Below are 26,596 nucleotides of genomic sequence, written 5' to 3' on the forward strand. Positions count from 1 at the left end.
CCCTTAGGTCCAGCTCCTTATTTCCCCACGTGTGAACAGGTACATACAGATAGTGTGTATAATGCACTCAGTTCCTTCAAAAATAGCAGTGCTGTTTCATGTTTCTTGGTGTGGCCTAAAGGGCTCAAGGGAACCTGCACTGTATGAGTTAATGAACTTTGCCACAGCTTTTTCACAGCAAGAGATGCTTGACAATAAGTTGAACCCAAATCAAACTTGGGAAGGTCCCCCTTCCCTCCACCCCCCCCCCACAAAGACTCTTTGGTCATACTGTAAAACACACGCAACACTTTAGGACAAGGAAGACTGCCAGACATGGAGTTGGTCATTCCCCGTGCTGCGACCAACTTTAACCTGCTGAGCATCACCTCTTGGCTAAAGCTCTTGTTCTTGCTGCTTTGTCCTGTTTTGCTCGCATCTCAGGATGCCTGTGATCCTGGAAATTCAAATTGCTGGTGAGAGTCCATCCTCTGCTTTCTCAGTTCCTCGGGTGCTTTCTCTGCAGGATGATCTGCTGCTTGAAGTACCCGTTGTCTCTCACAAACAAGCCGAGGTTCAAAGAGCACCTTACTGAAAACTTCTTATTCACACCCCTCATTGCGGGAAATGGGTCATACCCTGCTAAGAACAGCCATGGAAATAGATTCTCCTTTTGCTGCTGCTCCATCCATTACTTCATACTTAGCCTTTGTTTCTGTTTCTGTTATGGTGCTGGCTCCAATTCCTGTGGTCTTTTTCTTGGTCGGCTGTAACTCCGTGTGTTGTGTTTTCATTCTCACTGATAAGAAGTAAAGCTTTCCAAGGATCACATGCTTTAAATGATACTTTGACTTAGTATATTCAAAATCTATGTGCAGACAGTCTTCAATGCCCACTTCCATTTTAGCAGAGTTGACATCAGGCTAGGTAGCAAGCTGGTGAACAATAAGACTTCACTCTTTCACTAAGTCTGCCAGCCTCCTCACAACCATCACCTTAAGAAAATACCTCAGGCGGACACTGGTACTGATGTATGACTCACATGGTTTTCCACTTGGATAAATCCCAGATCATAACTTCTGCTCTGAGTCAGTTCTCTGGGTAAAGCTGACGCTAGGATTGTGATTCATGAGTATTACTCTTGTCATTGAAAAGTTCAATTTGACCTACAAATTCAATCCTAATTCCTTATTGCTCTAGCCTCTTTCCAGGATGCTGAAAGGCAGGACTACCTTTCTTGAAACAGATCCTTCATTATAGAAGGGATAGTGTTTTTCTACTTTGCCTTCTTCAGTTTCCACTGCTGCCATTTTTCTGGCTTCCCCATGATTAAGGGCAACATCGAGTTCACAAACAGGACAAAAAAGGCTCCAAGAGAATTCACTGTTACCACCACTAGGTGCCCATGTCACTCAGCTTCCTTTCAGGAGAGCTCTCAACCTTGGGAATGGGTTTTGAAGCCAACACTACTGATAAGATTTTGGTGTGAATGTGGCTTGTGACAGATGCTGTGACATTCCCATTTTTCAGAGGCTATCCCTCTTCAGGATTTCCTCAGCTGTGGGACAGTCTGATATAGCTTGTTTTACCCAAGAACTCTGGCACAGGGGTACTTACAAAATCCCAGAAATAAGCTTTTAGACATTAGCTTAGGTTAAAACAAGCAAGCAAACAAAACACACAAAGAAAAAGCAAAAACCATGTCCATAACATTGACAACAAACTCCTGCTGCCTAGCACTCACTATACTCAGACAAATAGCCACTCCATGAATTCAGCTGTGCCTGCTTGTAAAGCTCCTCACAGTTGGGCTTGTTGACTATTGTCAACAATATCTTGTCATTTCCTTATCCTGAGGTCTTCCTATCTGCATCTCTGGTCAGAAATTATGTCTCTTTGAGACTGATGAGAGATGGATATGCCTTTGAGAAGAGGCAACACAGAACCCTGTGCATTTCTACAGAGCTGGGCCAAACATTCTGCATCAGAAATACCACCCCACTTTACTGAAAGTCCATAAACCACACACACACACACACACACACATGCATATATACAGATCTAACTACATTCTTATATATAAAAACTATAGATCTTTTGTTTACAGGGAAGACACAGAACATCTCACAATGAAATTATTCACAGAAGACCAATTTGTAAGTATTTTTCTAAAAATAGCTCTTCATTGATGGGGGTAATAGCTCCGTGGATAAAGTTGACATGCAACTTGACTTGCAAGCATGAAGATATGAGTTCAATTCCCCAAACCTATGTTTTAAAAAAAATAAGTCAAGTATGGTAGTATAAGCTTTTAATCAGTCTTGGGGAGGGAGACATGGGCTGGATCCCTTGGACTCACTGGTCAGGCAGCCTAGTCTAATTTGTGAGCTCTAGGCCAGTGAGAGTCATGATCTCAAAAACACGGAAAAAAGAAAAGAAAGGTCAGACACTAGAAGTTGTCCCCTGGCCTCTACATGCATACCATACTCATGCACTCACATGAATATGCACACATAGGTACACATATGTATGCATGCACACACAAAATAGGTCATCACAATTTATCATACATTTTCAAGAAGTATCTTGTTAAGACTCCAAAACAATCCTCTAAGGTACAAAAAGGCAAGCATAAGAGGCAAGGTCTTATTTGTCTGTGTTTCCTACTATACTGTGAGAGCCTGAAGGTTAGAATTGGCATTCACCATTCACTCAGGACCTAGTATGCCCATGGCACACAGAACTTCCACAGGTACATGCTGGGTTAGAGAAGAGACCCCGCTCTTTAAGAGTGAGAAAACCGAAGACAGGCAAGAGCAGTGACCTGCCCCAAGCCATGCTGCAGGACGATGAGTGCGTGAGGATTCCGACTGCAGTCTTCGGACCCCTGAGCCCAATCTCCTACTGTTTATTGCTCAAACACACGAGGAAATCCCACTTAGCAAAACCTGAAAGGAAACCTGGAATTATAAATGGATTTTAATTCGTACTTTCAGAGTTTCTTTATCACTGTGTTATTTGTAGAATAAATACACAAAATTGGGGAAAGAGTCCTTGAGTAGAACTGAAGCTCACTGTGAGAGTAAGACCAGGGCCACACGCTTGTCCAGTACGCGTCTCTAGGCCTGTGTTGATTCCACAGGCCCAATCATGTGCTTCTCCTGATGGCATGCAGCTGGTCACACAGGCCAGGAGTGAGCCACTGCATTCCTGCCTTCAAAATAACAAACTAGCAAAATAACAAAGGCACACAGCTGGACATCAGTACATGACCATAACAGTCAGTGTAAGCGGCAAGGCACTTAGCACTATGACTGCCATGTTATTATGAGAGGAACCCAAATTATTTACTAAGGTGGGGAGTCAAAATAGAGTGTTCATGCCTCACACTTTAACAGTGAACTAGAAAAGATCCAAGTAAGACTTTTGTTCCCCAGTATTTCCATGTATCTCCCACCCCCTTGCCTCTCTCTAGCTGGGAAGCTAAGCAGAGCATTCCTGATTGCTCAGCAGATGGACCATGAGTTCATTGCTTGTTTTCTGAGCTCTGCCAATGGGGAGATTCCCCCTTCAATCTCTGCTGGTTATTGAGTGCTTGCTAGCCCTCACTCCAGTCCCGGGAGCCTGGGAGCTCCTTGTTCTAGCAAGTAAGTGTCTCCTGGCTAATCATTTTAAAAAAAATTGTGACTTTTATTTATGTGTCTATTTGAGTGTGTTGAGTGCATGTACACAAGCATTCGGTGCTCTCAGAGGCCAGAAAAGGGCATCAGATCCCCAAGATTTGGAGTTAACAGGTAGTTGTGAGCCACCGTATGGGTGCTGGGAACCGAATTTAGGCACTCTACAAGAGCAGGAAGTTGTCCTAACCCCTGGGCTAACTCTCCAGTCCTGCCATCACTCACATATAACATCAATGGGCCAATAAAAGCTCCACAGCAGAACACATTTCTTCTAGAAGTTTCTATACAGACAATTTATACTTCTTGTGGGGTCATTACATACAAAGGAGCAGTGTTTAGAGCTCTTCTCCTAATGGCTTACTTGCTGTGAAATGATGGAAAGAAAGAAACAGTAGAGGTCACCTATGTATTTCTCAGGTAGGTGACTCCTTATCTTGTCCTCAGAGAAGACCTGACATCCGTTCCTGAGGACCATTCCGTGGCTCCCCATTGTCTTTCTGAAGACACTGAGACATAAATGCAGGGAAAGTGTTACTCGTCTGAAATCACAGAGGGCGATTTTACAAATCAAAACATTAACTTCACAAGTAAGTAGAAAATACAGTTCCATGGCCTCCAGAAACCTGGAAACAAAATGTAGTTTTGAATGGATCATGACACAGAAACTCAGTGCACAGCACTGAGTCTGACAGCAAAACCTTTGTCTTTGAGAGCCAAAGGTGTGTCTTGAAATTCCATAGTTCTGATGGACAGATGCTGTGTAAGAAACCTATGCACATCTTCACGTTTAATCCACAGAATCTGAAGACTCCAGCCCTATCTATTCAGATAACTATTTTTTTAACATCCTTTTTTTTTCTTTGAACATTTTATTCATTTGGTGTCATGTAACCTACACATGTGGAGGTCAGAGGACAATTTTCAATGTCAGTTCTTTCCATGTGGGTCCTGGGGAATTGAACTCAGATCTTGGGCTTGAGGATTTTAGCTGCTGAAGTTTTTCATTGCTGACCCAAGATAGATTTTTTCCAAGTGGTTAATCCCATCGCCACTTAGCTTAGTAGTTTTCCCAGATGGATTGACGAATAGAAAAGTCATCGATTAATGATCACATGGGCAGTTAAGAAGCTTTTAAAAGTCAACTCATTTCGACTGAGGTATCTGAGTGGAACATAGTCAGAGCTACTGTGTGTATAAATAGAGCATCCTTAGATCCAGGCCTTTCATGCCCTCCCCCAAGCTTTAGCCATTGATCTTTTGGGTTCAAAGATGATGAACATTTGCACAGAGAGAATTTGTTTAAGGGAAATCATGTTGACCAAATGAAGCAAGGCTCCCCAGTGCATGTTTGTTCCATGATATCAAAGCCTTTTTGACTGTTGACATTTGGTGTGTTTTTGAAGGACAATAAAGAAAACATTATAATCAGTTTGCTTCAAAATGGTTATCAAAGTATCCTCATATGAACATTTTCCTGTAACTTTAAAGATGTTTTATATTTGGTACATGGAAAATTGTAAACAATACCTTAAAAGTGGTCTGACCTGCTGTCTTGAAACACATTGACTGGACATATTGCCTATGCTGTTTGTACAGTGTGATTTGTTATTTTCATTTTCTCCATTGATTTTGTACAATTCAACAAACATTTGATAAACATTTTAAACTAGGGTTAATTACATGGTCTTAAATTTAAAAATCCTCCTGTCTCAGCATCCCCTGGTACTAAGAGTACAGATGTGCGCCACCACAATGGACTAAGTTTTGAGTGACTATGTACTTAGCACTAGGTCCTTGGCACAGGAGATTGAAGAAAAACAGCCCTGGAGCCCAAGACAAATATTTCTCTTCTACCACTTAGCATTTTCATGAACATGGTCTTGGCAAATTTGGTGAATGTACACAAGTTCTATCTTATCAAGTAACTTAGGGTAAAATCGAAGCAGAGATGAGGACCAGCTGGTTGCTAGGTACCAGCCACTTCATTTGGCAAGTTGTTGCCAAAGAAATTAACTTATTAACACTCCCACTTTCTTGCAGATAAATGAATAAGGTCACAGAATTAGGGGTGGGTGGGAAAGGTGGTTCTTTGTATATATAACCTACCCACTTTGCCATACAAAGGCATAAAGACCCCGTGACTTCCAGTCATCTTGTGGTGAGGTCAGGATCTGAACACAAATCCCTCCCCTAGCTCTTCCCTCTAGAACTATTGTCCATTGGTTTCCTTCAAGGACAGTAGGCAGGTCAGGGCCAAAAGTCTAGTTGAAAGAAGAACTGGGAGGTTGCTTTTGCATTTGTATGTATGATAGAGAAAAATAGAGCAAAGTATTTCCCGAATATTTTACTTCAAAAATAGACTTCACCTGTAGTGAAACTTGGGGAACCTGAAGAAACTGAAGGAGAATAGAAGATTTCTGGAATGTTATGGAATATAATATCATTAGTTATGAGTAAGTGAAATAAGTCTTAGTATATAGAATTCCTACAACTTTGGGCCCCTATAAAGATGGTAATGAAAGTCTGAAAAACTCTCTTATGGAAGAAGTGACAATCAGCTCTCAGCCCTAAGTAGGTCACCTATAGCATCATGTACACTCAAGACTAAGAAAACATCAGGAAAGAGGGGGCAGAGAGAATGTAAGAGACAAAGGATGGGGAGGAGCATTGTGTGAAATGCAGACTTCTGCACATGCCTCGGCCATTGCATTAACTCACAGCAGCTGTGAGCAAGATCAAGTCATTCAGTATTTCAGCATGGATGGAGGAGGGGTTCACAAACCCTCAACCCAATCTGAGGACCCAGTGGTAGCTGAAGGCTCCTGGAGAAGGGAGAGTCAGGGTGTGGCCACTGATAGTGGATGGGCCCCTCAGCTATTCACATGCAAGCAGCACTAATTTTCAGGTCTCAGTGAGTGAAGGAGGAGGAGGGGGTGGAGAGATGAAGTTGGAGGGGATTTGTAGAAGAGGGTTTGGGGGAAGGGTGGGAAAGGGTGGATGTGATCAAAATACATTTATAAATGTACGGAATTTACATCAAGCAATGTTAAACTTACATCAAAGAATAAAAAGAAATATTGTGTACTAAAAACGACTCTCTTTGAAAGCAGGATTTTGATTGAATGGAACTGACTGAGACTCAATATGTTGTCTTCATGCTTGGGAAGATGGCAGTAATTCCGTCTCTCAAAAGTCTGAGATAGCCTCATATATAAAGATGACACTGAGAACTCAAGAACAATGGCAATGGGTTTCTGATCCTACTGCACGTACTGGCTTTGTGGGAGCCTAGGCAGTTTGGATGCTCACCCTACTAGACCTGGATGGAGGTGGGAGGTCCTTGGACTTCCCACAGGGTAGGGAACCCTGATTGCTCTTAGGGCTGATGAGGGAGGGGGACTTGATTGGGGGAGGGGGAGGGAAATGGGAGGCGGTTGTGGGGAGGAGGCAGAAATCTTTAATAAATAAATTAATTAATTAAAGAAACAAAACAAAAAAAAAACAAAAGTAAGAAAAAAAAAACCCAAAAGTCCAAGGCCAACTTGGGTTACAGATTAAGTTTCAAGACAGCTTGGGATCCATTGGGAGACCCTGACTCAAAGTAAAAATAGGAAAAGGGGGGAAGGGGAGGGGAGGAAAGAAAGGAAAAGGGAGTGGAGAGAGAAGAAAAGAGAAGAAGAGAAGAGAAGAAGAGAAGAAGAGAAGAAGAGAAGAGAAGAGTGGACAGGAAAGGAGAGGAGGGGAGGGGAGGGGAGAGGAGGGGAGGAGAGGAGAGGAGAGGGGAGGGGAGGAGAGGAGGGGAGGGGAGGGGAGAGGAGAGGAGAGGAGAGGAGAGGAGAGGAGAGGAGAGGAGAGGAGAGGAGAGAAGAGAAGAGAAGAGAAGAGAAGAGAAGAGAAGAGAAGAGAAGAGGAGGAGGAAGAAGGCAGGAAGAAAAACAAAGGTCCTGGAAGATGACTCACCTTCCAAGTTCACTTTGCCTTATAACCAAATGCCTACTTTTCAGTTTACTGTGTGACAGGCAGGTGTTTTACTCCTGTTGGCACCTGGACATGCATCCTTGGCAGGGAATCATACAGGTGAGGAATCTTGGAATCTTAGCAAACACGAACTGGACCAAAGAACTGGCTGCCTTCATCAGCTCCTCAAAACCTTATAACCAAACTTCTCCTTCTACCTAAAGGCTATTCCCTCCAAAAGAAGGAATTACTTCATATTCTATAGCATGGGCTCTCCTTCTTGATTCTACATACATCTTTCCAAAGTTGATGCCTTCTATCCTGGGACTCCTTATTATTCCTACTCCCCTTTTCTAAACCAGGTTTTCACCCTGTGTCTCTTCCCTTGCTTTAGATGGTCCTGGTCCTCACACCTGTCTTCCAGATAAATTTCAACAGTTCCTATTCCTTTTCTTATGTAACCAAGAAACCCTTTGTAACTTGAAGCCCAACATCTTTACCCTCATCATTTTGTCTTGGAGGAGATTCAGACATTGGCTTGATTGTGTTATGACCTGTATTAACTTTGGGGACCTACCCATGGAAGGAACCAGTTCCCTGGTCATGACTTGGCACTCAGGGCAAGCAGTGATGAAAATATTTTCCTTATTCTTGAGAGAGATTAGAATTCAGGGTTGAGCTTGAAGACCCCAGAGTTAGAGACCTTGAATTTTTATTTTTCTTTTACCACTTAGTAGGCAGGAAACTTTCAGTAGGGAATTACCATCTTTGTCTCTCAGTCTCCCCATTTGTGCAAAAGAGATTATTCTAATGTAAACCTCAGAGGCCAGCTTTGAGTAGCAAATGGAATGTCTATCATCATTTATAGGACACCTAGTAACTACCACACATTAGTGTTCCTCTCTGTCAGTACTTTTTCTAGATTCCAAACAGCCCTTTCCTTTATGACAACATCATGCCTCAGAAGTTTCACAACACAGATGAGTAGTAATGGTTTCGAGTAACACCCTCTTGGCGTGTGATACAGGGCAGATGTGATTAGATAGGTTAAGCTTGTTTTCCATTGACCCCATGCAGACACCACTCAGCACCATGAGGCACCACAAAAGTCACTTCATAAACATCATTCTGTGTTCCTTTATATGATAGTCAGGCAGATGATGACATGAAAGGAGGCATAAAACAGACTCAGAAAAAGTACCAAGTGTATTACATTCACAGGTCCTAGGAAACTAGAGACATGCCATGCCACGTTACCACAAAAAGATCTGCATCCAAACTCAGGTCCTCTGGAAGAGCAGCAAGGTTTCTTAAGAACTGAGCCCTCTGGCCAGCTCGGTCACTGCATTTAACGACTTGGAAATAGGCTTCCTGTTGTCTACCTGGAATGAACAGCATTGGATAAATCCTGATCCACATCAAGGCAGTTCCAAACCCCAAGTCCATGCTTTCCTCCAGAATGCTTGCTACGCCCTCTTCTGATGGATCAGTGAAATGCAACTCCAGGCCCTTTGGCCCCACTCTGTTCCTTGCTAGCAAAATAGCTCCTGACTAACAGAGCTGTTGGCTACACTTTAGTCATTCTATTTGACCCTCATCTCTCATCTCTGAGTTTCCTCATATTCTATCCCCCACCACAAGATCCCAAGGCCTGGGAAGTTCAGAATTTGATTCTGAACTCACAGTGGCTGCCATACCATGAATTCTAACCCCTGTCTTTTCCCTGCAAACTTGCCTGTCTGTCTTTCCATCGTCTCCATTTGTGTGTGTGAGTGTGTGTGTGTGTGTGTGGTACTTGTGAATGGGAGTGCAAGTATATGAAGGTGTGCATTTGTGTGGAAGTACACATTCTGATGTGTATGCATGCATGTGGAGGCCAGAGTGTTGTCCCTCAAGTGCTGGTCCAAGAATCTGCCCATCTCTTCTGTTAGTTTACAGTCAGGGCTCTCACTACCGTAGAACTTGTCAGTTAGGCTAAGCTGGCTGACCAGTGAACTCCAGAAATCCATCTGACTCTGGCTTCCCAGATGGGGTTCTATGCACACTCAAACATGCCTAGCTCTTTCTTTTTCGTGTGTGATTTCTGGGGGTCTGGTCACAGGTCGTTATGCTTATCTTTACTGATGGAGCCTGCTCCCAATCCTTCACCTTCTCCATTTCTTGCTGACAATCCTGTTCCCTTGTTCCCCCAGGTTTCAAAACCCGGAGTGAACACTGATAGAACTTTGTTCTCATGTTAGGTATTGAACTTCTGCTATAATAACTCAGGTTTACACCACTTTCCTTACCTCATCAATACAGTTTAGACTTTTGTTATATGCATTAAGTATACACTGAAATAATCTATCAGCTCCAAGGTGTTTTAAGCATGGGATCCAGATATTCTCTAGAATGCCCATAGATGATTGTGAGTGGACTTATAAAACTTCTACTATCACTTTAAATATCACTTTAAAGACATCATGCATTTGCATAATATATACATTTTCTTTGCAAACTAATAATTTTCATTAGTATCTTCAAGTATTCTGAAACAATCGTCTTTAGAAGGCTGTTCATCTTAGAGTTATTCCAGTCCTCACCTTTCTCAGCCTCCAGAGGCCAGCTGCCTTCTTTGGTTTGTGACCTGTTCCCTGTGGGACTGGAGTCCTAGGTTTTCACATCTCCCACAACTCAGTACTTACTCACTGGCCCCTCTCTTGTGACCCAGTTTACTCTCCCAATCTGAACTTCCTTAACTTAACCATATTTGCACCACCATGACCCTTGCTGGCATAAAATAACATTCATGAACTCTATAAATTAGAGCCTGGGATCTTTGAGGGGCCATTCATTGTTCAATGTGTCATGACAATCCATGCCCCAAATTTGTGAAGTGCCTTTCTCCTAACAGTCTTCAACAACCCAGGCAGTTTTTTTTCTTCTCTCAATCTCAAACTCTTACCTGGTCAATCCCCTGTTAAATTTTTGAGGACTTCCTCTTCCTTATCAGATCAGCCCATATCTGTACCCAGCCTTACAGGTTTTCAGCCAAATGACTGTGGTTTATCTCTCTCATCTCATCTCTAGTTTCTCCCAGCTGGGACATCCTAAGTCACTAATACCCTGCACTCCTAACTCTACAGCTTTACACTGCTGCCCCGCCAAGAGTACCCTCTCCTCTCACCCCACCCCTCTCTGCCACTGGATGACTGTTGATAACTGTTTTTCCCCATCATTTCCCATCCATAATGTTTTCCTTTAAAGACTTGAGACACTTTGATCCAGAGAGTAATCATGTATTATTTCCATTCATCTGTTGGAAGAAGAGGAGTAAACATTCCTGGGACAAAGTTTCTATGCATGCCTCTGAGTGTTTGGAGGAGCTTCTGAGTGGATCCTTCTCTCATGTCTGCCAGAAAGCAATTCTGTACCCTTTAAAGACACTGTGACCTTCATTTGAGTGTTTTGTCTGCCATCCAATAATGCTATTCTGGAATGTGTTCTATTGTATCACTTAAAGAAGAAAAATGTTTATAGGAGAATAATTATTTCACTTAATGAAAAATTACTTTTATTTCAACCACTTTAAAGCAATGAAAATATTTTCCTTTATAGGAGACTTAAAAGAAGAGCAATGTGAAAATCTTAATATTAATTTTTTATTTATGTGCACGAGTATTTGTCTGCGTGTGTGTGTGTGTATCACACATGTGCAATGCCTGCAGAAGCAAAAAACAGCATCAGTTCCCTGAAATAGAGCTGCAGGTGGTTGTGAGTCTCCACTGGGTGCTGAGAATCTAACCTGGGTTCTCTGGAAGGGCAGCCAGTGCTCTTAACCACTAAGCCATCTCTTCAAACCCAATGTAGGCATTTTTAAAGGGGGAAAAGTACTCTGCTTATAATGCTGTTTGTTTGTGTTGAGTTGGAAATGCACTCATTGTGTAGTTTCCTCTTCTCCTGCATTAGGAATGGCTTTGATCTAAGTGCTTAGGCAAGTTCTACCAAGCTCCTCTTCAGAATCCCCAGGAGAGCTTGTGATTGACAAGAACTCCTTCACTGTCTACTTCTCCACTTTTTCCTCCTTCTGGTCTTAACTACATTTATCTTTTCTCTAGGAATAATATTTTGTGGATGACTTTTTTTCATAAGCCCTTTCTTTCCTGCCTCTCTGTGACAGGAAAAGGGGACTGACTTTGCAGACTCATTTCTATTTCTTGTGCTTTTGATTCCTTCATAGTCTAATCCTTGAGCTGGGTGGGCATGATGGTAGATGTAATTAATCTAACACTTGAGAGGCAGAGACAGACAGATCTCTGAGCTCTAGGCTAGCCAAAGCAATACAGAGAAACACCTCCTCTAAACAAAACCACTAAATTTTTTAGAAATATCATCTTTACCCTCTACTTTTGTTTCTGTAATACGGTGATAACATCCTTACACAAATGTCCTAAGAATGTCTCAACCTCCTGATCCTCAGACTGAGTTCATCTTCTTCTTAGATGAGGATCTTCCTATTATACCCCCCATATCCATGAGTTGTGTTGCCATGGGCTTCAACAGAAGCATCATTAATGTCACTCTCCAGCAAACACAGTGTATGTGTCCTATCAACAAATAAACTGTCTTGTCTCCTTTATTTGTCTAGAATTTGTTCTATTCTCTGAAGGCGGATACTATAAAGTAGACTCACACTAACTCAGAATTGAGTATAACAAAGGGTTCTCTATTTAGTCCATTGATATCTCCTAGTAGGCTGAGAATTATTATAAGTAGGCACTGTGATGGCAAATTTTTCTCTGTCCTTTTCCTGTAAGGGTATAGTGAAGAAACAATCTCTTAAATCAGTAACTATAAGAGGCCATCTTTTAGGCAATAGGAAAGGCAAAGGAATTCCAGATTGTAGAGGGCCCATAGGTTGAATTACTTAGATCTGTCACCATTCTCCATTTTCCAGATTTCTTTTTAATAACAAATACAGGAGAATTCCAAGGACTGGTTGATTCTTCAATATGGTGAGCAGCTAGTTGCTCCTGTACCTGTTGTTCTAAAGTCTTTAGTTTCTTTTCTGTTAAAGGCCATTGTTTAACCCATATTGGTTCCTCAGTTAACCATTTTAAAGGTAGGGTCATTGTACCTCTGAAGGTTTGTTGGTTCTTTTGTGTTCTTGTACAGCCTGAATGGATAGTGACCTTTTGTTATACTACCTTATAATATCCTTCCCAGAAACTCATGTTTCTGGGATTGCAGGAATGTTAATCTGTGTATTCCTTTGCTGAAGCAGGTTGTGACCCCATAAGTTCACTATAATATTAGCCACATATGGGCTCAGCATTCCTCTCTGTCCTTCTAGCCCTATGCATTCAACCTATCTCATACTTTGTTTCACTTGAGATAGTATTCCTATTCCTAGGAATTGAACATTTGCCTCTTAAAGAGGTCAATTTGGATGCCAAGATTCTGGAATAATGATAGTCATATACACACCTATGTCCAGTAATCCTCCAATTACAATGTTATTTATATGCATTCTTAGCTTGGTCTTTGATCATTCATAGAAGTCTGCCAAAATATACATTTCCTATTTCCTATTGGAATTTTTGATTCGTCCTCCATGTTTATTCCATCATCCAGAACAGCATGGTTTTTTATAGCAAGCAATAGATTTTTTCATTTTCCTGGTGAGACATGTCCTCCACAGTGACTGGGAATGACTGGCCCAATTGAGGCCCCCCAAGGAGTTTCCTGATGGTATCAGGTTGCCTTGTCTGTCTTTTGTTGATCTGCATTCATTGGTCCAGTGCTGGCCTTTGCTACATCTTCTACATAGTCCAGAAGATTGAGACTTTCTATTTTTGCCATTCCCAGAGAAGACATTATTTCTAAGAATTCCTTGTCTATAATCCCTTCTCCGATGTCCTATTCTACCACAATTAAAACATTTGGCATTTTGATGTCTCCTAATACCTTTGGAAATTGCTTGTTCTACCCAAGCCTCAGTATTATAGTCAAATATCTCAATGTTCATTGTATGCAGGATCCATTCATCCATTGATGCTGATCAAACCTTTAAAGACCCAAATATCTTTTTTCATTCTAAGTTGGCATAAAAGCCAGAGATTCAATAGTACTTGTTTAGCTTCTGGGTCTGTTATTCCTGTTTGTACAACCTTAGTTAATCTTTGTAAAAAGTCACTAAAGGTTTTCTTTGGCTGTGTTAAACCTGGTATATGATTCAATTCTTTTATCCTAGTTCTTGAATCCTGTCCCAAGCATTTAAAGGGGCAAGATGTGTTCATCATAAAGGGTTTGATCCTATGAGTCAGCATTAAGTGCCCTTGCCAAGAATTTGATCTTGGGAAGCTTCAAAACCTTTTGCTTTTCCTTGTTGTTCTAAAATTCTTGCCTCTTCTTGCCAATAACATTTCTACAGTAGTTGCAACCTGTCTTCCAGGACTGCTGAAGCTAATTGAAGTCAATCAAGTGAGGTAGCCTTATTGCTGGAAGTCCATGTCTTCACCACCTCCCTAACAAATGGTAAATGTAAGCCATAAAATATGACTGTTTGCTCATTTTTTTAGATCATTCATACCTATAGGTTTCCATCTACATTCTTTGGATCATTTGGGGCATTTAGAACTTGATGGTTTGCCAGAGTTGATTACAGGGTAGGAAGCTAAAACCCTTGGTAAATTATCTCTGACTCTAATAGGTACTGGTGATGTTAAATCCTTTCCTTGTATCTTCTTTCCCTGCTCATCAGCTCTTATAATTTCTTCAATCATTTCAAATCTTTTTACCACTGTCTTTTGTAAAGCCTGAATCTCTTGATCTTTGAATATTTCTAATGATTTCATTGAGTCAGTTAGCCTCTGGTCCTCATTCTGCACATATGACTCCAAGGTATGAAATTTTTCCATTAAGGATAACTTCTCATCCTTGGATATCATATGAAAGATGTGCAGATTTCCTTCCTAGAGATATTCTCTATCTGCTAACTTATCATAACTTTTTAGCAGATTTTGACTGTCAAATTCAACAGTATTAATCCTTTCAGATAATTTCTCAGTAAATGTTGACATGGATTGAATTTTGTCTGTCAAATTAATGTTATCCTTTTCAATGGCATTAATTTTTTAGCTAACTTTTGATTTTCAATGGTATTAATTCTGTCAGCTAGCTGTTCATTATTAGTCTATAAAGACTGTATCATTTCTAAAAGTGCCTGCTTCTTGGCTCTGTTATCAAAACATTTTCTTCAGGATATAATATAAAAAACAAAGCTAAGTCCCAATATCCAATAAATGGATATATCAGAAAAACCATATAAGCCTTGCAGAATACCATCTATAGTATAAGCAAAAAGGTTATTAAATTCCTGGATGGTAATATTGTCTGCAATTATATAACTTTCAAATTCATTGATTTATTTATTACTCAAATAAAGTTACCTCCATTATTAGATTGCAGTAAATTGTAGATGTAATAATCTTTATTGATCAGCAGGTGTTGGAGTTCAGACATGTAACAGAGAGGTGCGACTGGCTGAGGAGAGACTTGACCAGTATGGCGTGAACAGTCCTGCTCAGTTCCATGTTGGGGCCTGCTTAAATACTGACAAATTGCTTTGCTTGACAAATTATGAGCAATTAAATCAATTCCATACACGGAGAAAGTTTTTTGTTTTTTTGTGACCAGAATAACTCAGAGCTTTCAAGCAGGGAACACAAACCAGAAACTGCACAAGTCTCTGTAAAGTCAGGGGAAAAGGGGGAGAAGTCTGCATGAGTTTGGAAAATTGCTAGTCACCTCATGGTAGCTCCACTGTGGCAGGGTTTTGACAAAAATTGCTTAGTAGGTGAATTCAAGCCTGGCAGGTGGGGATGGGAGATATTATGGGCTGTGGACCTTTTAGACCTTTTTGGGACAGTCCTGGTAGGTGTGGAGCTGGGATTCACGTGGGCACCAGATGAAGACGGACACTATAAAGTATTCCCACACTAGCTCAAAACTGAGTATAATAAAGGGTTCTTTATTTAGGGATAGATTCACAGATCACAGTCCTCTGCATGGGTGAGGAAATAGGAACTGAATCCAGCAGGGAAGAGAGAGAGAGAGAGAGAGAGAGAGAGAGAGAGAGAGAGACAGAGACAGAGACAGAGAGACAGAGAGAGACAGAGAGAGAATGCAAGCTTTATGGCTGCATTTGTAGTATGAGACCACACCCAAGTGGGCTGGATCTTAAGGGCTATTGACTGAAGGAATTCCCACAGAAATTCTCTCTAACTCCATTGTGATGGATTAAAATCGAGCTTTCCCACTTTCCTACTTGGATCTAGCTTCTGATGGGTCTAGCTTTCTTCTACTCCCATCCCATTTTCCACACTGTTGTAAGATTTGGCTCTCCAAAATTTGCTCTGTATTTTGTGTCTCCTACTGCCAATCTCCATTACCAGATACCCACTACTGTTTGCATTGGTTCATGTCTCAGTTTAGAGTGGGGCCCACAGGATCAAAGCAGTGCAGTAAACTGAGCCTAGAGTGGACAGTTGGACTAGGCTTTCACATAGACACACACCACAGACTATTAAAAATAATAAGAATAAATGTTTTTATTGAAAATGTTAAGTGTGACTAAACATAGGCATCTTTAAAAAAATAAAACAGTCCTATGAACATATTTTATTATTTAAAAAACAAGAATTGTATAATTAGTGCAAATGTCATAAAAAATAGACTTCTTTAGAGGAGCCTGGGGAGGTGTATTAATGGTTAAAGTACTTGTCATGAAGTGTGAGGATCAGAGTTTGGGTCATATTCACCAGAACCTATGTAAATGTCAGGTGGGTGTGTGGGCCCATGTATGTACTTTAAATCTCAGAAGAAAGAGGGGGTCATACTGTTCTTCATATCAGCGACTTCTGAATTTGATTGGAAACCCCTGCCTCACTGAATAAGATGTAAGAGTGAATGAGGATGATTCTTAGCATCAAGTTTGTGCCTCCACATACATATGCACCCATGCATGCACCTGTTCATCCACACACGCACAAACACGCATAGCACATACATATACAGCACACACATGTAAAAATAGAAAAAGAAAATGTAGATTTTTTTTTCCAAAAGATAATTTTGGGCAATTCCTAATTCATGATTTTAAGAAGAGTCAAGAGCAAAACAAAACAAAACAAACAAACAAACAAAAAAAAACAAACAAACTCGAGTTCAGGGGGGAAAATTGACAATAAAGAATTCTGGGTAAATATAGTAGCTTGGGAGACTATGTCACCGAATCCCCCAATCCCTTATGAAACAAATGAAAATTAGGTGGGTAAGGTAAAGTATTTCATAGTAACCAGTCAAGGAAGAGACATAAGCTCCCACTCTAATTTAAAAACCTTTTTTATAGTAAGGAAGAAAATGTACAGAAGATTTGAGTCTGGGGCATTCCGGACTGGCACCCAGCTCTCCTGCTTCAGGGGCGTACATCATGGAGCACAGGAACCCAAACCTAAGGATTCTCACCAATATCATTCCAGGTGGAAGATACAGACTGGCAGCCAGGCACGGCAGTTCTTGCTGCTTTCACAAGCTTGGTGGTTTAAAAACAGCATAACTTATTTTCTTACAGGTCTGAGCTAAGTAGTCCAAAATGTATTTTCCCAAGATAAAATCAAGGTTTTTACAGAGCCTTGTTCCCTCTAGAGGATCCAAGAAACAATGAATCCCTTTGCCTCTTCCAGCTTTTGGAAGCCACCTGCCTTCTTTGACTCTTGGTCCCTTCTTTAATCTTCAGAGAACATGGCTCCAACATCTGCTGTGATCATCAAGCTCCTCTCTCTTCAGAGTCCCCCTTCGGAGGACTTTCTAAGAACTATGCTAGCTACTTCAGGGTACCTTCTCCATCTCAAGATCTTTACCTTCATCACATCAGCAAAGCTTCCGTTTGCCGCAAAAGGTAAAATACAAGTCTGAGAATTAGATAGGGACATTTTAGGGAGAAGTCTATGCAACAAAATGTAGTGAGATTTCTGGGGAGAGAGCAAGCTGGCCGGCCTCTGCAAAGCTGCATTCGATTTCAACCAAGCTCTCTCTCGCCCCCACGTGGACTATTTTGCAAAACTTTTAAATGCAGTTTGCACTGAGGTCATAGACTGGAAAAAACATGTGCATCAAAAAAGAAAAGAAGTCCATGGTTCAATTCTGAGGTCACTTTTATACCCTAGAAGTCAAGAATCCAGGAGAAATCTTTTCAGAAGAAAATAGAGTCAGTCAGAGAAGCAGACCCACAACCGCTTCAAGCAGAACTTAGTAAATGTGGGTGGGTGTGATCAACATGTACATATGTGAAATTGTCAACAAATAAGTAAAAGAAAGAAATAATTTAAAAACTTGGTAGAATTATGAGTTCAATAAAATAAGCATCCAGAGAAGAAGTGACTTTTGAAAATGGTACGGGTTCAAAAGAGATGTTGACGTTCTAAAGAATAGGTGCTGGAGAAATGGCTCAGTGGTTAAAAGTACTTACTGCTCTAAAAGGACCATGGTTCAGTGTCCAGCGCACACACAGTGTCTCACAGCTTCTGTAACTCCATTACAGGTAGCATGGTGACCTCTTCTGGCCTCTGAGGGATTCTGCAATCTGTGGTACACACAAACTCATACAGACATACACACACATGCATATCAAATAATAAGTTAATTACTTTTAAAAGAATTTGCAAAATGAGATCAGAAGAATGTAATTTCAGGCCTTACAAAAAAATTAGAAATTGCAAGAAACAAATAGGTCTCACAAAAATGCTAACCAGTTGCATGGGTAAAAGTCATGGTGAGTCAAAAATATATAAAATCAGAGAAAAGGCATGAAAACAACAAGGAGGAAACTGGAAGGACATCCCAAAATAAGCCTGATTTCTGCCTGGATGGTAGAAAGTTCAAGAAATGAAACAGAAAGGAAAATTCAGAGGTAAATTTGTAAAAAGTCCCAAAGGTAAGTGGAAAACTGGTTCTTCACATTGAAATGATAAATAATAGCCAATGAAATAAAACAAGACAAAGGGAAAGTTCTAGTTAGTGAAAGAATCAGTCAAGCAAATCAAAAGAAACTTGTTGCTATTTGCATCTATAATATACATGTCTAATTACCTATCAGTATATGACATAAATATGTATATGTCATAAATTATGTAAACATGCTTATATAATCTATATAAATACACATGTAATTTATGTAAATTAATATTATATTTTCCATATATTTAGGTAGATGTACATTTTAATTTCTCTCTCTCTCTCTCTCTCTCTCTCTCTCTCTATTTGAGACAGGGTCTCACTATGGAACTCACTATGCAGACCAGGATGACGTTGAACTCAACAGAGCTCAACTTGCTTCTGCTTCCTGAGTGCTGGAATTAAAGACATGCACCATCATGTCTGGCAGCACACACACCTTTTAAATTACTTTTCCTGAGGCAAGTTCTTAATACAAATTGCCCTCAAATGTGTGATCCTCTTGCCTCTACCTCCTGAGTACTGGAATTACAGTTAGGAGCCTTCATGCTTGGTTATTCCATTCATATTTACTATTGCTCTTATTAACTTATGCAAGTTTACCTGAACAAACATATCAACATATATATGTATATACATATATATATATATATGAAACTACAGATTTATGTCGTTAAACTTTATATGCATAAAGTAAATATAGATTCTGATGTACACCATATTGGTAAATCATCATGTGCCATTCGAGCTCACTGAGAACCCCGCTCTAGAAGTGGGGTTGATTCTTCTCCCCCATATTTCAAGCATATTTGCCTCAAGTGTCCTTCAAGACCCCTTGTCTATCAATGACCTGGATTCCCCTAACTCAATGATAGAGAGGGTAAAAGAATAGCAAAACAGCGCCAGAGTGGAAACATCCTGTCCTTGAGAGCAGCAGGACGGTAAACCGTTTCCAACAGGGGGCTGTTGTTAATCCCAAGGCATGCAGGGAGCTATAGTAGAAAAAAGGTCAAACATTCAGCCATGGGAAGCTTATCCGTGTGGGGTCAAAAGGGTGCTGTAAATTAGGAGTTTTACCCCATTGTCTCAACTTCCCCAATCAATTTCTACTGGATATTTGCCAGCCCTTGCCTAATTTTGATGCTGTTATCTTAGTTATTTGTTCTTTTTCTTGAAGTCTCACCTAAGGCGACACTCTTCTTTGCCAGATACTCTGGCTATCTCAACAGGTCTTTCTCAGTCAATTTTTGTTGGATGTTTTGGGCATTCAACTTAACGTTGTTTTGCTGTCTTATCTATTCCTGTTTTTCTGTTTGTCTACGTACCTGATGCTTGCTATTTATTCTTTTAGTTTTGGTTTACTCATTTAAAACCAAAATTATGATCATTCTCTAAATCTTGCAAAACACAGGGTTTCCTTAAGTGTCATGTTTACTCTATGCACTTTTGAAGGAAAAAACATTTTTAAGATTAAGGGACTTCCCTTTTCTTAGTTATTTGCTATTTTTTTCTTATAATGAATGGGTGTTGACATTTATTAAGAACTTCTCGTGTACTTCCTAAGAAGGTCATGTGGTTTTTTTTTTTTTTTTTTTTTTGATCTGCTTATAGTGTTTCTCTCACAATCTGATTTCCTAATTTTAAGTGGGCCTTGCTTTCCTGGAAGAGCTATTCTTATTCATGATTCTTTGGATTTGTTCTCTCGAGTGTCTTAATATTGCATGTGTGATTTATTTTCTCAACAGTATTCACTAGTGAGGTTGACCTACATATAGCCTTCATCCTTTATAGTGTGGTTTTGGTATCAGGATTAGGACAAACTTAGAATGTGAGCTATCTGTTCTCCAGGAAGAGTATCTGCCTTGAATGTTTAATGGAACTAATCACAGACCAGGAGTTTCCCTTGACACAAATCAGAGTTTTATAATTCTAATCTTATCTCTTTAACAGTAAGGCAAATTTCTATTTCTTCTTGGATCAGTTTGGGTAAAGTTATACATTCTATGTAGTTATTGCTTTGCCTTAGTTTTCAAATGTGTTGAAATAAAATTACCCACTGAATCCTCTCTTCTTTAGAACCTGCATCAACTTTTTAAAAAAATATTTTTTGTTTTATACTTATGGGTGTTTTACTTGCTTGTGTGTCTGTGAACCACTTGCAGTGGTTCAGTGTGTGCAGTGCCTGAGGAGGCTGGAGAGAGGACTCTCCTCTAGAATTAGAGTTAAAAGTGGTTGTGTGCCTACAGGTGGATTCTGGGAATCAAACCTGGACCCTTTACAAATCCCAACTCCTCCGCAAGTGTAGCAAGTGTTCTTAATGACTGAGCCATTTCTCCAGCCCTGGGAAATAGTACTTACTTTGAAGACTGATGATCAAGTTTGATTCAACACCTGCCCACGCGTGGGCTTAGCTACTAGAGCTAAGCATATAGGAAGCCTTCCAGCACAAGCTCACGTATGTTGCAGTCATTCATTTTTAGATATTTGGTAAACACACGCTTGATACTCTAGTCAGGACACTGGAACTTCGCACTTAAGAAATGAGTTTGCTCTAAGTGTAGCTCTCATCCTTCACCAAAGAATTGTCTTTTGTAGCAGACAGAGAATATTAAAGGAAACCAAAACTGGTCAAAATGCGGAGAACAATTGATTGTAGGGTACTCAGACCCAATAGATACATTTACAAAACAACTCCTGGATCTAAGGCCCAAGGAACATTTTGGAAAAGTGGGTGGAAAGATTGTGTCAGACGACCAGAAGTATGCTTTGAAATCGTGTCTTCTAGAAATTACAGGGAAGCTACATAAAGTCTCAACAAAATGGCCGCCTAGCCGGGCGGTGGTGGCGCACGCCTTTAATCCCAGCACTCGGGAGGCAGAGACAGGCGGATCTCTGTGAATTCGAGACCAGCCTGGTCTACAAGAGCTAGTTCCAGGACAGACTCCAAAACCACAGAGAAACCCTGTCTCAAAAAACCAAAAAAAAAAAACCAAAAAAAAAAAAAAAAAAAATGGCCGCCTAAACAGAACCTGAACAATGACAAGACCAATAGCCACGCTGTTGTGGAGGGGAACTCTCATGGGGCCCTCCCTACACACAGAACTACACACACTGAGGACTGCTGAGAGGAGTAGAATTAGATACCACTCGGGATGACCCCCTGATTGATTATCCAATTCCAAGTGGTCATCCCTGAAATCATATATATAAAAGCAACACTAAATGGACTGAACAAGTACTTTTATATTCATGTGTTTATACATATATGTAACAACAGCAAAGAAAAAGAGGCCATGATTTAAGGGGGAGTATGAAGTTACATGGAAGGGGAAGTAAAAGGAAAGAGAAGAGGGAAATGATATAATTATATTTTAATTTTTAAAAACAAAAAATATATTTAAAAAAGAAATACAAGTATCTGTGTACATGTAAGAACTACAAAGCTATTTTGTTTCTCAGTAGAGTGCTATATAGCTATTCTGAAATACTTAAGAGATGAATTTTATCTTTTTGTGCTTATATGTGTGTATTTGTATGTGTGTACATATGTGTATGTGTGTGTGTAGTTGTGTGTGAAGGCCAGAGGTTAACATGAACCTGGAGCTTACCTAATGGGCTAGTCTGGCTAGCCAGGAAGTCCTGTCCCAGGGATCCTCCATCTTCGCTTTCCCAGCGCTGGGATTACAGTTGCATGCCATCACACCCTGTTGTTTTGCCAACCACACTATCTCCTCAGCCCCTGGACACATCAGTCCTGGTTTGACACGGAGGACACCACAGATTGTGTCAGTACTTTCCCCACCCGGCAGTCTTGATGCCCTCTATGGCTGCTTTTCAAGTGAATTCCAGCCCTTATCTGCTTTTCCTGAAATTGGTGATTTTTTTTTTCATAGCTACTGCAAGTGATGACCTCTTTAGGGCCAGAGAAATAAGAAGCCAAGAGTCTACCAACTAGACATGTATGGAAGTTCACTTTAGTTCCCTGAACTGGCTGCCCTCCAAACACAGCTGAATTCAGGAGCGTCTAGTTTCCCAGATAATGCCAAGACACCTGCTTCAAACTGCAAAATCACATGATTTTGAATGAGCCTAATACAAACCACAGTTAAAGATGTTTGATTTGTAGCCAGAGAAATGGCTCTGTGACTAAGAGCATGCACTGCTCTTCCAGAGGACCAGGGTTCGATTCCCAGCACCAACATGCTAGCTCACAGCAGTCAGGGGTTCCAGTTCCAGGAGATTTGACACCCTCTTCTAACCGCCACAGCTTCAAGAGCAGAAGGTATACTTACACATATGTCCAAGGACACACACACACTCAAAGTAAAATAAAGTATTTAAGATTTTTAATTTATGATACTAATTGTGTACTCATATATGTATTTTCCTGAGCACATATTATTTTAAAAATTTGCATTAGAAAAATTGTGATTGTTTAGAATGACAAAATAGACTATATTTTTGGGTCAAAATATATTTCAGATATGTTTCTCTTTCAGTTCTGATTCCCATATTCTTCCAAAAAGGGAGCCATCTCTGAGCTTTCTCAAATGGAAAGTTCATGTTGTTTCAGTCACATAAGAGATTGCTTCCTCTTCTGTAACTGAAAAGTTTGAGCTTCACACGGCAAGCAGATGTTGCCCCTGTGTTGCCTCCGTATTCATTAGCCTATAATGAATCTATTAATTGAATATGTAAGTTTGACTAATTAGACAGAAGCTATTTCTTCAGATTTAAAGGGTAATAATAAAAAATTTAAATTGCACCACCAAATCAAGCATTTAAGAGTTGATAAATGTGAACGGGAAAGTGCACAATTCCAATATAAATTAGTTAATCATCTCTGTTAATCTAGGTGAGATACATCAGTGGAAAGGTCAGTCCATTTGAGGCTCGATTTGTTTTTCAGATACTAAATTTAAAATAGCAAAGCGAGAGCACGATGAAATGAGGAGGCACAGAACCCCGCTTCTGACCCAGAGGCTGAAGAGTGGGACCTCTGTGATGGATACCCACATCCAGGCCCCCCATCTGAATACCAATCAATACCCTGGGACCCTTTTGAATGTATTCTAGTTTCCTTTCTGTTGCTGTGATGCAACGCTCTGACCAAAAATAACTAAGAGTCTATTTGGCTTACACGTTCAGTTCACGGTCTATCACTGAAGAAAGACTGGGCAGGAGCTCAAGCAGAAACCATGGAAGAACACTGCTTACAGGCTCACTCCCAGGTTCATGCCTAACTAGCTTTCTTATATAATCCAGGAGGCCTTGCTCAGGAGTGGGGTTGCCCATAGTGGGCTGGGCCCTGCAGTGACATTTCATTTGTATTTTAATAAGTAAAGCTTACCTGAAGATCAGAGAGTAAAACAGCCCGGATGGTCAGCCTTACAGACCAGGCAGTGGTAACACACACATTTAATCTCAATAGCCACACTAGTTGCCATAGAAACCGGGTGGTTATGCCTTTAATCCCAGTGGTGCACGCCTTTAATCCCAGCCCTAGAGAGGATTATAAAATGGGAGGAGACAGTGCTCAGACACAGTCTCATTCTGAGATTCCTTGGAGGATTGCCATTTCAGACTGAGGTCGAGGTAAGAGCCAATGGCTAGCTGCTTTGCTTTTTGGATCTGAAGGTTGAACCCCAATTTCTCTCTCTGAGTCTTTATTAATCATGCTCCATGGCCCTCCAACATCACTTAACAATCACAACAGTTCCCCATAGACATGTCTATAGGTCAATTTAATCTGAGTAACCCCTCAATAAAGATTCTCTTCTCAGGTGACTGTAGGCTGTGTCAAGTTGACAGTCAAACCCGACTGGACAGAGAGCAGAGACTCCTGTTTCTGGAGTGGAGCCAGGCATTCAGACATTCTTTTTTAACTCTCTGAATGAGTGTAATTAGACTAAAGGTTAAAAACCACTGAACTGTTCCATGGATGTCTGACCCCTGCTCCCAGCTCAGCTAGAGTAAGATGACCAAATACATACACATAAGGAAACTGACAACTTCGAGTGATGGCTGCTTTTCTGCTGTGGGGAAAACACGCTGGCTTCTCCTCTATTTCCTCTCTTTCTTCCTTCAGCAAAGGGTCACGTACTTGAGATAACATCATTTGGATTCAGGAAGCTGAAAGCATTGTCAGTTCCCAGCATTTGCTTCTGGAAATCCCAATTTATAGAGTTGGGTTCTATCTGTGTTACCTTTACACACACACACACACACCTCACAAGGCGGCACTGTGGAGACAGTTGGTTCAGTCAGTATGCTACAGTACCTGTGGCCCTGAGTTCAGTCCTCAGAACCCAGGGGAAAATCTAGGTGTTGAGGCACATGCTTGTGATCCATGTACTGGGGAGGCAGAGACAAGGAGAAAGCAGGGACTCACCGGCCAGTTGGCCTTGCCTGATCAGTGAGTTCCTAATGAGTGACTCTATCTTTAAAAGCATGTTAAAGTAGATAGCTTCTTGAGGATCAACACCCATGGCTGTCCTCTGGTCTCTACACTCTAGGATATATGCATGAGCACACACACACACACACACACTCACACACGGGAAACGTCACAGGTATTTTCTGTTGGACCTCATGTTGGAAACTCCTGGGCTTCATGTCTGTTCCTATAGTAATCAGAAACACAAAGAAACCCATAGAAGGCCCTGGAGAAATCAAATGAGGGACTTTGTCTTTTCTGATGCCTTCTTTTATAGTCATTCTCCTGCAGCTTTCCAATGCTTTGAATATTTAGTTACTGTCATTCAGACTCACTACAAATACAGGACTTGGGACATCACACAGGTTTGTGTGTGTGTGTGTGTGTGTTCATAGGCTAGTATTTCCAGGTTTAACAACAGTCTCTAGGGAGTCAGTTTTCCTGAAGGGGAACATGCATGACTGTAGCAAGATTCCTTGCTATTTGGTTTTGGATGTCCAAACGGGATGTTCATGTCCTAGCCATGAATGTCTTCTGTTTTTGCCTTGTGCCTTCCACACAGAATTTATAGTTGAGAAGTGGCTAACGTTCTTCCTCTGCTGCAAAGACAACTAGTGGCCCTTGTATCCTCTTAGTGGCCCCTCCCAGAATGCAACAGAGGACACCGAGGGTTGGACATTTAGTGCTGGTTTCTAGTGGTTATGGATGAGCCTCTATCCCAAACACTACTAATGTTTGCATGAGAATCTCTTATGCCCCGAAGATCCTCAGAATTGAATGTCTGCATAAACCCAGCACTCCAGGGAGGAAGGACTTGCTGAGGATTAAAGAGTTCTACGGAAAGTGATAAGAACAAAGATGTCTATATAGAAGTGGGGGTTTTAACAGTCAAAAGAAAAATAGAAACTCGGGAGCATGAAAGACAAAAAAACTGAATTATATGCCAAGCACTTAAATGGTTAAAAACATCTATTAAAATCCCCTACCTTGGCTGGTAAGGTGGCTCAGTGGGTAAAGGCGGTGGCTGCCAAGCCCAGCTACCTGAGTTTGGTCCTGGAGCTCCACGTGGTGGAAAAAAGGAACCAAAACAACTTTCAAAAGTTATTCTTTGACCTTCACACACACACCATGTGCACCCACAATCCCCCCAACACAATATAAGCAAAACCTGATGGAGTACTAGCAATAGCTGTGCCTATCTGTGGCCCACACGGTTCTATCTTTAAATTCTCACGAGCAGGCTCTAAGCAGAACATTTTCTATGACAAATTTGACTTTTTGTTTTTTTTAAAAAAAATCTTTTAACAACAGTTTTTATTCTAAACCAACTTCAATCTAAAATTTGACGGAATCCCCAACATGTTTTCCTGCAAACTAATTCAAATTCAATTTTAGTAAGATAGATGTCTTAGTATCAGACACAACCCACAGGTTATCCACAGGTTAAACTCGGACATAGTCACCTGCACGTATGCGCCATCAGCTGCAGAGGGCGCTGAAGCCTTTTTCCTCGGCCCTGGCGGACTAGATTGCCAGCTGGGCTCTTCAT

At 40.8% G+C, this 26,596-nt stretch overlaps 1 pseudogene; it reads right to left on the minus strand.

Moving 5' to 3' along the window:
• Positions 1 to 419: 419 nt before the first annotated feature.
• Positions 420 to 26,596, minus strand: LOC130873529 (vacuolar protein sorting-associated protein 26A-like; annotated as a pseudogene).

Source organism: Chionomys nivalis, chromosome 4 (genome assembly GCF_950005125.1).
Source record: "Chionomys nivalis chromosome 4, mChiNiv1.1, whole genome shotgun sequence".
NCBI lineage: Eukaryota > Metazoa > Chordata > Mammalia > Rodentia > Cricetidae > Chionomys > Chionomys nivalis.